We start from the raw sequence: 11,151 nt of genomic DNA on the forward strand, positions 1-11,151 counted from the left end.
CCTCATATGATGAAAAATCCTTGGACATAATACAACAAACAAGTATAAGAAGATACTGAAAGATGGAAAAAATACTGTTGATAGCCCTCTGGATTTAAGGAATGACATCATAATGAGTCCCCTGGGCTTCCTCCTTTCCTCTCACATGTCCTGGGCGGGGTATTGCAGAAGCTTCCAATCCAGAAATATAAACACACACAGACATAAAACCACAAACTACCAAATCCCAACCAAGATGAAATGCATAATAGAAAAAGTCTTACAATCATTAAAGAAATTGAATTTGTAATTTAAAAGCTCCTAAAAAAGAAACATCCAGGCCCAGATGGTTTCACTGGAGAGTTCCAGCAAATATTTATTAAAAATTAACAACAATTTTACATAATTTCTTCCAGAAAACAGAAGAGGAGGGACTATGTCCCAGTTTATTTTATGAAGCTAGTATTACCCTGATATAAAAACCAAAGACATCACAAGAAAACTACAAACCAGTATCTCTCATGAGCACAAAAATCCTCTACAAAATATTAGAAAATTGAATCCAGCAATGCACAAAAATAATTATGCTCTAAGGCCAACTGTGATTGATTCCAAATATGTAAATTTATTTCAACATTCAAAATCAATACTCCACTATATCAATCAGCTAAAGAAAAAAATCATCAGATTGTGACAACTGACATAGAAAAAGCATTTGACAAAATCCAACACCCATTCATGAAAAAACTCTCAGAAAACTAGGAAGCAAGAACTTCCTCAACCTTATGTTTAATATCTTGTAATGACCTTTAATGAAAACAAAATATGAAAATGTATGTATGTATATGCATGACTGGGACATTGACCAGAAATTGACACACTGTAACTGAATATATGTTAACTTAAAAAATTTTAAAGCATATAGGAAGAAAGGAAGAAATAAAACTGGTCCTATTTCCAATGATGTGATTGTCTTTGTAGAAAATCCCAAACAATCTACCAAAAAACTAATAAGCGAGTTAAGCAGGGTCACAGGACATAAGATCAATAAACAAAAATCAAATGCATGTCTCTATCCTAAAATGAATATGTAGAAACCGAAATTTGAAATATAATACCCTTTACAATCATCCCAAAGAAAACAAAATACTTACAGCTCTAATAAAACATGTAAAAGACATTTCCTGAAAATTATTAAATGCTGACGAAAGAAATTAAAGAAGTTCTAAATAAATAAATAGACATACTGTGTTCAGAAATGGAAAATTTAACATAATAAACAGGTTTAATATAATTCCTATCAAAATTCCCAGCAAGTGTTCTATAGACATAGACAAATTTATTCTAAAATTTATATGGAAAAGCACAGGACTTAGAATAGCTAAAATAATTTTGAAAAAGAAGAACAAAGAAGGAGGCATCACTGTACCCAATGGCAAGGCTTAATACAGTAATCAAGGCAGTGTGGCATTAGAGACAGTGAACATACAGATCAAAGGAACAGAATAGAGAATCCAGAAATAGACCCATACACATAAGTCCAACTGATTTTTGACAAAGGTGCAAAAGAAATTCAATAGAGAAAGAAATAAATCATTCAACAAATAATGCTGGAGCAATTTGACATCCACAGGCAAAAAAGTGACTAAAGTAAAAACTAGTCACAACACCACATCCTCAGCTGCCTCCAACGAGGCAGTAAGGAGTCAGGGAGCCGGGCTGTGGGGAGACTTAGAGGCTGGGTGAGCTTGTGGAGGGAGGATGAAGGAGTCAGAGGGGGAAGCCAGAATCAGGTATTTGAGGATGAACCGGGGAGTGGAGGACCAAGGGGCAGAGCTGAAAAGCTGAAAAATAGCCACCTAGGCCAGTGAGCATCTCTGGGGGCAGGGCTGGATAGAAGTGATCCAGTCTAGCCCTTGAGCCTTGCCACCTCCCATTTCTGCTCCTCAGTACTATAGCCTGTTCTGCCTCCTCTCAGGGTGCAGTGGGGCTGAGGGAGGCTGGGCCTCCAGTCACCTCTCTTGAGGCTCAGACTTGCCTTGGGTCCCATCGAGCTATCCCAGCGGCTTCCACAGCCCCCACTAGAAGTGAAACAATACAGGGATGGGCCAGGCTTAGAGCAAATGCAGCAATTATTCTTTTAATCTAGTGATTTACAAACCTCTAAGATATCCGGGCTCTGAGCCTTAAAGCAGCTGATCCCACACTTGCTGGTGAGGGCAGTGGCTTTCAGCTTGAGTGCCTGGCTTTCGGCTTGAGAAGCTGGCACTTCTAGGTTGAGCTGCCTGAAAACCAAGAAGTGTACCGGTGGCTGGACGGCTTTCCCGGTGGCCTCCTAGAGAGGAAGTGCCCAAGGGCTCAGCACTGTGGAGGGGTGGCGGGAAGCCACGTGCCTGCCTAGGTCTGTGTTCGTGTACCCAGCTGTGCCTCCTCCTTTCACTCCCATCCTACCCCGACCCAACCCTCCAGCCACAGCCCCAGTGCCTCCTGCTGGGGGCACCGCCTTGCACATCCCATTTGACTTTCACAGGCTACCCTGTCCAAGACACTTTCCTGAATCCCAACAGAGATGCTTTCTCCCTTCTCTAAGGCTGCCCAGCACTCTGGTGGCCCCGACATTTTGTTTCCTATACTAGCACTATCTGCGTGTTCCCTTCCCTCCTTGACTGAGCTGCCCACGGCTGTGGCTAAGTCTGATTCAGGTTTGACCTCACCTGGAAGCCATAGGGGTCATGATGTCTTGAGGTTGGAGTGGCCCTCCTGTCCCCAGGGTCCAAATGCACATACATACTGGCATTTCTTCTGACTTCACTGGCTTAATAGCAACCAGCCCAGGCAGGGAGAGGATCTCCAGCTGGAGCCAGGGAGTCTGAGAAGACAACAGCTCGATTAAGGTTTTAAGGTTCCCTATAGAACACAGCATCTTAGCCCTGGATCCACTGACCCACCCCACCCCCTGAAAGGAATACATAAAAACGGATCTGAGGGTCCATGTACTTAGGTGGGAGAAAAACTGCAACTTTATTCCGATTAGCTTTTAACTGACATATAGCATTTTCTTCCATCATGAAAGCAAACATAAGGAACTGTGATTCGTCACCAACAGAAATGCCAGATATTTTCATCTCACATTCCCATTGGTGGAGATGTCTCAAAATGTCATTTACTCTCATCACTGCTTTCAGATCACCATCTTTTTTTCAGCATGACACTGGATTTTGTTATTTGATACACAAAGAAAGAAATACATGTATAACTCTGACACACTTGCTTTTAATATTTTGGTAGTTGTATTTCAATTGATATCCTTTGCAATCCTTTATTTTTTCTTAAGCATTTAAAAACATCAGCCTTGGGGAAGGAGGTGTAACTCAGTGATACAGTGTGTGCTTAGCATGCATGAGGTCCTGGGTTCAATCTCCAGTGCCTCCATTAATAAACAAAAAACAAACCCAATTCCCCTCCCCCCCAAATCAACCTCACCAGAGTCCACAGGCTTCACCAGAAGGTCCATGGCACTTAAAAAAAAAAAAAATCCAAACCCCTGCTTTGGAGAGACTCCCAGAGAAGAGGGAAGGAGTGACCTCCAGTCAGGAGAGGTCCTCATTCAACTCTTGCAGAGGTGGGCCATGAAGTCTTAGAAAGGGGTATTCTGGGCCGGGGGTGGGCAGCCAGACTAGCAACGGGCTTTATTTCATCTTTTCTTCTTTCTGTTTCTTTTTTAACTTATATTTATGACTTCAACTTCTGAATGCTTCCATTGTGCTCAGCCTGGAGCTTGGCAGAGGAGAGTTCCTGGTAAGACTGAGTAGAAACGGTGGGCCTGAGCGGCCCCCTGGATTGCGGTTTTAAGTGATGGCCAGCAGCTCACAGGGAAGCCTTCAGTTTCCCAACTGTTTCTCTAATCTGTTCTCTACTTCTTCCACAGCAGATGCTTGGTGGTCCTTCTTCCAATTACAGCCACAACTGTGGTGTAGAGTTCCAGGCAGGCTCTCAGCACCCCACTTCAAGAGTACCTAGATCTCTCCCTTTGCCTGTCTCAGAGCTATCTCTGAAACCATGAGGCCAAGTGATGAGGGGCTGAGAGTGCAGGTAGGGGAGTTCATTTCCCAGAGTGGCACCTGTAGAGAAATGCCCCAGCTTCCCGCCCCATCATGGACCGCTCTGGGAGGACTTCTGAGGTCCTAGCTGAGTTGACCCCCCTTCCCCTAAAGCAGAGACCTTGATAGCACACTCCCCGCCCCCCAACTCCAGCCCCCTAAGATCACCTAAGTAAACTATCTGCACCCAAGTTCCTGCCTGTGATACTGTGATTTATAATAAGACATGCTCATTTGGTCTTCATCCCTGGTTCCTAACACAGGGCTCCTAAAACTCTTGTAATTTCCTAAGTGATAAGAGCATTAGCAACATCTTTTGTTCTCATATTTGGTCTTTGACCCCAGTTCCTGCCACAGGTATTAAAACTCTTAAAATTTCCTGGTGATAGGAGCATCTCTTGTTCTAATAAGGCGAGTCTGGTGGGCTCCTGCATGGCTCCTGGATGGGGCTGGACACTAGAAAGACCAAATCATGATTAGAAGCTTAAAATTTTCAGCCCCACCACCACCCATTCTCTTGAGAAGAGACACAGGCTGGAAATGAACTTAATGATCAATCATGCCTACATGATGAAGCCTCCATAAAAATCCCCAAAGCTCAGGGTGCAGAGAGCTTCCAGGTTGGGGAACACATTCACATACCAGGAGGGTTAAGTATCCCACCTCCACGGGGACAGAAGCTCCTGCACTCGGGACCCTCCCAGACCTTCCCCTACGAATCTCTTCATCTGGCTGTTCATCTGAATCATTTTCCATATTCTTTAATAAACCAGTAAATATAAAGAAGCATTTCCCTGAGTTCTGTGAGCCACTCTAACAAATTAACCAAACCTAAGGAGGGGGTCTTGGGAACCTCACTCAGATTTATAGCCAATCCGTCAGGAGCACAGGTAACAACCTGGGCTTGGTGACTGGCATCTGACGTGGGAGGTGGCAGTTTTGTGGGACTGGGTGAGAGGAGGCACAGAGGGCCAGCTCCAGACCCTCCTCCCTGGGAAAGCACGGCACATCCTGCAAGACAGTGGGAGAAGCAGGGGGAACCACACTGACCCCACTCACTCTACAGAGTTGGAGCAGAGCATCTTATTACAGAAAAAGAAAAAGCACCAGGTTCAGGAGAGACTCCCAGGCCAGGAGCAGAGGCCAACGGGGAGATTCAAAGGAAATGCCTCTCTCTGTCATACAGCTAAAACAAGCCACAGGCCCTTTCCCACTACTCCCCAAGGTGGACTCTTACACTCCCCTCTCCCGAACAGCTCAGGCCCTGGGGGGCAGGGTGGGGAGTGGGCAGGTTGCAGTATTAGAACTCTTTCTGTTTCATGTGACAGAAAGCCAGCGTACACTAGCTTAAGCCAAGAAGGGAGTTATATCTCAGAAACTGAAAAATCCATGGGTAAACTGGCTTTAGGTGCAGCTGGATTCAGGGACTCAAATAATATCATCAGATACATCTCTCACCATCTCCAGCACGTCAGTGTGGCCACAACAGCAGCAGGCGTATATGTTTCCAGCTTACTAGCAGAAAAGCACACTTCTTTCCCAGAGTTCTGGTAAAAGTTCCCAGGCTGATCCGCATTGGCTCAGCTTGAAGCATGTGACCATCAGCAAGGCTCTCACTGGCCAGGCCTGGGGCAAGTAAGTGCCCAGGAGGGAAGCCAGAGCAGAGGCTGAGCCCTACCCAACCACTGAATCACGTGGGCCAAGAGTAGGGGAGCTGTGGTTTCCACCCAAACAATCAAGAGAGTATTACCCAAAGGGCACTGGATGATGATGGATGCATTCTACAGAATGTTTTTTCACACTGACATCAGGAGGACTAAAGAAAAGACTCCAATAGCTGAGTGGCCAGCATGTGCCAGGCTAAAGCATAGACCTGGCTATGATAAAACACACAGCCTAGCCATATGGAGGGGAAGCCACAACCCCAGCCCTACTCTAGCCCCAGATTAAGGGATCCTCAGGCCCAAGCTTCCCCATAAGTTTCCCTGAGACAAGGCATGAGACATTTCTTTAACACACACAGCTGTGTACTTTCCTGGGGCGGGACCCCTTCTCATGGTCCACTGGTAGTGTTCAATTGCTCTCCAATGTGGTCTTGGTGCCAGCCTACAAGACTTCTACCTTCTACCCCCTTCCAGCTGCACAGCTAGAGGTTATACTCACACACACACATACACACACACACATACACACACACACACACACACACTCCTCCTCCACCACCAGTCCAAGACCTCTCCTCCCTAATCCTCCATCCCCTTTAGAGCACTGTTCCCACTGAGCCCCTCCTCTGGTCTGCACCACCCAGAGAGGCTAAGCCCAGCCTGCAGAGCCCCGACTCACACCCTAACTCATCCCTCCAGAGGATTCTGATCTCCCCTACCACCCTGAGTGCTCTCAGGGCAGGAGCTGGGTTTCCTCCCTGCCTCGCCTCCCACTGCAAGGCAGAGGATAGAGATGTCTACACGCTCTAAGAGGGGGATACACTACCTCATATAATGGATGACACAAGAGAGCCAACAGCCAATCCAGGGCGGCTTCCCAGAAGTGGCTGCAGGTGTCAGGCTCCACTTGGGCTGTAGCAGAGTTGCTGAAGATGTCTGGGTCCTGGCGCCCATCTTTCTGGGCCCTGTCCCATCCCAGGCAAGAAAAGGCCTAGGGTCAGGAACAACTGACAAGTGATTTGGACCTGGGCGGAGTCCAGGATAGGGAGGAAGAGAGAGAGGCTTGCGTAGCTGAGGCTATTTTTACCCAGATCTGTGCAAACAGAGGCCTGGGCTGGTCTGGCCAGTTCTTTCCCTCCCCTGATGCCCAGCCTCAAAGTCTTTTACGAGGTTGGCAGCATCCACTGGGTTGGGAGCCAGAGCAGAGGGATGGGGAGAGGGCAGATGTGAGAACTGCCTCCTCCCTAGGGGCCGTGGACTCAGATGCTCGAGGACTGCCTGCCGGGAGCCAGCCACACACTCTCACCCCTGGTGGCAGGCAGTGTGGATTGGGTTCAGAAGTCAGGCTGGGCTGAGGCCCATGCTGAGAATTTAGGTATCATCCTGGGGTCACAGGTCACTCTGGGCTTGGGCTCATGATCAGGATCAAAGGTTAGTCTGGATCGAGACCCAAGATAAGGGCTGGGGTCAGGCAGGGGTCAGGCATCAGTCTAGGGTCATTCTGAGTGGAGGCGTGGGGTCATGGTTAGGGATAAGCCTATGATCAAGGGTGAGACTTGGCCTAGAGTCAAAGATAGGTCTAAGCAGGAAAGGCTTGCTGGAGGAGCTCCACTTCTCTTGCTTATCGAACCGTCACTGACACCCACTGCAGACCTGTCATCCCGGGAGAGGCCCTAAAAGTCTTCCTAGAGGGGGTTACCAATATAGACTCAAGCTCTGAGGCGTGACAAAGTCTCCCCTGAGAGACATGTGGAGGATGGCACTCCCGGAAGGAGGAACAGCCCAGGCAACAGCAGGGGGCAGGAAAGAGCGCGATGTTCTGCAGGGCAGAGCCCAGGCTTGGGTGTGGGTGGGGAAGAGCCTCCAAGGCCAGGCAAGGAGGGGCGGGGAGGGGTTTCTCTCCAGCCTGTGAGAGGGCAGCACTGGAATCCTGGGACAGAGGGAAGGTGGCATCCGCTACGAGTTTTAGGAAGAATCATTCACTTCTTTGTGTATTCAATAAATACAAATGGAGGACTTACTGAGTGCCAGGCACCATTCTAGAGATTTGAGATACATTTGGGAAGAAAACACCTGAAAATCCCTGCCCTCCTGGAACTCCCTGTTCTAGCAGGGAGAGACAGACAGTAAGTTTAATAAAGTGAGTTCACAAATAACTAAAGGACGTAGAACCTTAAAAGGTGATATGTGCAATGGGGAAAAAAGGTAGACAGGGTGTGGGAGCCCCTTGGTCAGAGGGGAGGGAGCTGTTTACAGCATTCATTAGGGAAGTCAGCCTTGAAGAGAGAGGTCAGGAGCTCTAGTGATTGATACCTAGGGGAAGAACATTTCCAAGCAGAGGGAACAGCCAGTGCAAAGACCACAGAGCAAGAGTGGGCTGGGAATGAGTTCCTGGAAGAGAAGGGAGGCCAGTGTGGCTGGAAGCAAGAGGGGGAAACAGAGGAGAGGTGAAGGGGAGGTGAAAGGGGACTCACGTACAACCTGTGGGCACTTTGACCCAAGAAGGAAAAGCATCTCACTTATGTTTTAAGGTGTGTTTCAAAATAATCAGTCTTAGATAAATTGGTTAAGTAACACCACGGAACACAATCATCAAAGCTCTGATTGTGGAAGCCAGTGGGCAGGACCAACCCGTTTCTTCCAAAGAGAATTCGCAAGGAAAAGAGAGGCAGAGAGATGAAGGAAACTATCTATTGAATTATAATGTGTGAGCCTTATTTAAGTAGAAAATAAAAGCATTAATAAGGCAAAGAATGAAAATTAAATAATGACTTTAATGCTATTAAGGAATTTTGGCAGGTGCAGGGGATGGTTAGTATAAAAATGGTGTTGTGTGATAATGGTATTGTGGGGGTCATTTGTTTTTGAGTCTTTATCCTTTAGCGGTACATATTAAGTGATAGATCAGTGATTTGATTTAAAATGATCATGACTAGGGTGGGGGTACAGAGGAAACAAAGTGATGGGGGACACATGGGAGTCCATTATGTTATTTTATCTACTTTGTATATTTTGAAGCTTTTCTTAAGTGGCCAGCATGTGCCAGGCTAGAGCAGGAATAATAATATTCAACTTGGCTGCTGGGAGTGGGGGGCCAGGGAGAAGGCAGAGATGATGTGGAAGCTTCTATGGTGAGCAGGGGAGCAGGTCAGGGATGAAATGAAGAGGACCTGAGACAGAAAGAAAAGGTGGAGGGAGGGCCCAGGGATGGGCTTGCTAGAAATGACTTCCCCTTGCTCCAGCATTCCGTTTCCCCTTCAACCCTCTCCCCTCCTGCCTTGCTCATTCCTCTCCTCCCTCCCAACTTTCTGTCTTCACCCACCCCCGCCACTCCCTTCCTGCCTCATCCCTCCCCCTCCAGCTCTCCTTCCTCACCTCTCCTCCTCCCGCCTCTCTCCTTCTCCCAGGCTTCCTGCTGGCCTGGTTCCCAGCCCCGCGCAGGTGGTCCCACCCAGCTGGTTTTTCTCTGCAGCTGGGTTGCCAGGCAGTTCCAAGTGTGATTCCTATTAATTGAACATTAAATTAAATCATATATTAAATTAATTCATAAACATATTTATTATTATCCATTAAGTCATAAAATGGAATGTGGTTTCTCTTCTTGTGCTATCCTCGCCCTGTTTTGATATCAGCATTATGATACCTCCTAGAATATTTTGGGAAACAGGCTATCTTCTTTGCTGCGCATGAGCAGTTGGATTACACAGGAGTCATCTGTTCCTTAAAGGTTATAGAATTCTCCTATAAAACTAGCTGGGCCCTGCTCTTACCAGATGGCCCCCAGCCATTGACTGAGCATGGTAGGGTTACCAAGGCACCTCTGCGCCATCTTTGCTCTGCAGCTCACAGTAGGTCAGCAGAGGCTCTGTCAGAGCTGCATCACAGTCTGAAGTTCAACTTGCAGAGTCCTGCTTTCTCCTCCTTCGTCTTTCACAGGCTCCCCCTGCCATCCAATAAACTTCCAAGAATCCTAACTACATCCTAGCATCTGCTCACTGGAGGATTTGAACTGATGCACTGGCAGTTGGCACAAACCCCTCCCTTCTGCCCCCTCCCTCCTGAGCTCTAAGACCCAGTCTCCAGGACCAAGGGATGGTGCAGGCCACTTCAGAACTGGTCCCTGGGCTTCATTTCCCCATCTATCAAGTCAGGACAATTCTCCCTCCATCACCTGCACTCCTGTGAACTTTGTTTTCTCCCTAATGCATCTGCAGCACCATTAGAAGTTCCCCCCAGAGCCCCACTCACTCGAGCAGTGCTAGGTTGCCCCAGAGGGTCAGCCAATGTCTAAGTCACTGGGACATCCCCAGCACTCGCCACAGGGCCAGGCCAGTGTAGGTGGTGAAATGTGACGGGTGAAAGGATGCTATTCACTGCAAAGCTGTTACAGAGAGATGAAGGGAATGCTGCTTCTTTAAGCAATGGGACTCTCCTGCCACCCCCACCCCGCCACCACCAAACCACAGCTTGGAGTTAAGAAGCATCTTCTCACAAGAAGAACTGGACCCAAAGAAGGAGAGGCCTAGGGAGGTGGTGAGCACTTCACATCCCTGGAGCTGCCAGCCTTACTCAACGGATAAAGACCAAAGGTGTAGGTCCCTTCTACTCAGAAACCCAGAAAAGGCAAAGCTTGCCTGCATCCACGCAGCAATGTGGATGGCTCTGGAAGAGGAGTCCTGGAACAGTGACTCCCCAGGCCAGGTCCCTGGCCTCTACCATGCAGGCCAAGACCATGGTAGGGTCCCCAGCTACCCTTCCACTCCACAGCAGACCTTACCAACATTGAGTTCCTGAGCTGGAAGCCTTGAAGCAGTGAATGCATGACTCAGGGAGGTGAATGAAGGACTGGGGAAGGCAAGAGAGGCACCCACTTCAGGGAAGAGGCAGGCAGCCAGGAAGCCAGGCAGGCTCCAAATGAGTAACTGCAGATTCTTTCCTGCCGCGCCTGTCATCACGGGGGAAGGCAAGTGACTGCCTCTCTCCCCCCCCCCCCCACTTTCTGCACCCCTCTGATTCTCGTATCCAGAAGGGAGTTGGGGCTTGGGACAGAGACAGGGGACTGGTTCCAGGGATCCAGGAGGAGAGACCTCAGAACAGAAAACCCCTGGGAGGAGTCCATGCAACAGGACATGGGGGAACAAAGAGCAGGGGGTGGCTGTGGCTCCCTCCCCAAAACTGGACTGGTGAGGCAAAGGCCACTCCAGAGGGTCTCGGGCTTTGGACATGGTGGGGGGATGAGAAACAGAGATCCAAGTCATTGCTTCTCACCCCCTCAGGTAGTCTGTCTCCACCCACACCACCCCCCCAACTCCCCTACCCTAGAAGCCTTCCCAGATCATCAGACAGGTGAAAGGATGGCTTTTTTTTTAAATCAGATCCCACAGGACTCCCCAGGAATGGGCCCATGG

At 48.3% G+C, this 11,151-nt stretch overlaps 1 long non-coding RNA gene across 3 annotated transcripts; it reads right to left on the reverse strand.

Moving 5' to 3' along the window:
* Window positions 1-336: 336 nt before the first annotated feature.
* Window positions 337-9,337, reverse strand: LOC140686731 (uncharacterized). Of its 3 annotated transcripts, none has more exons than XR_012060588.1 (4): window positions 9,119-9,337; window positions 6,570-6,708; window positions 2,694-5,090; window positions 337-2,314 (listed from the first exon to the last, which is right to left on the reverse strand). It is a non-coding gene; the product is annotated as an uncharacterized lncRNA (long non-coding RNA). The 3 variants fall into 3 exon arrangements; XR_012060587.1 differs by having other exon boundaries at window positions 2,694-4,535; window positions 4,978-6,708; XR_012060586.1 differs by having other exon boundaries at window positions 2,694-6,708.
* Window positions 9,338-11,151: the final 1,814 nt, after the last annotated feature.

This window comes from Vicugna pacos, chromosome 17 (assembly GCF_048564905.1).
Source record: "Vicugna pacos chromosome 17, VicPac4, whole genome shotgun sequence".
Lineage (NCBI taxonomy): Eukaryota > Metazoa > Chordata > Mammalia > Artiodactyla > Camelidae > Vicugna > Vicugna pacos.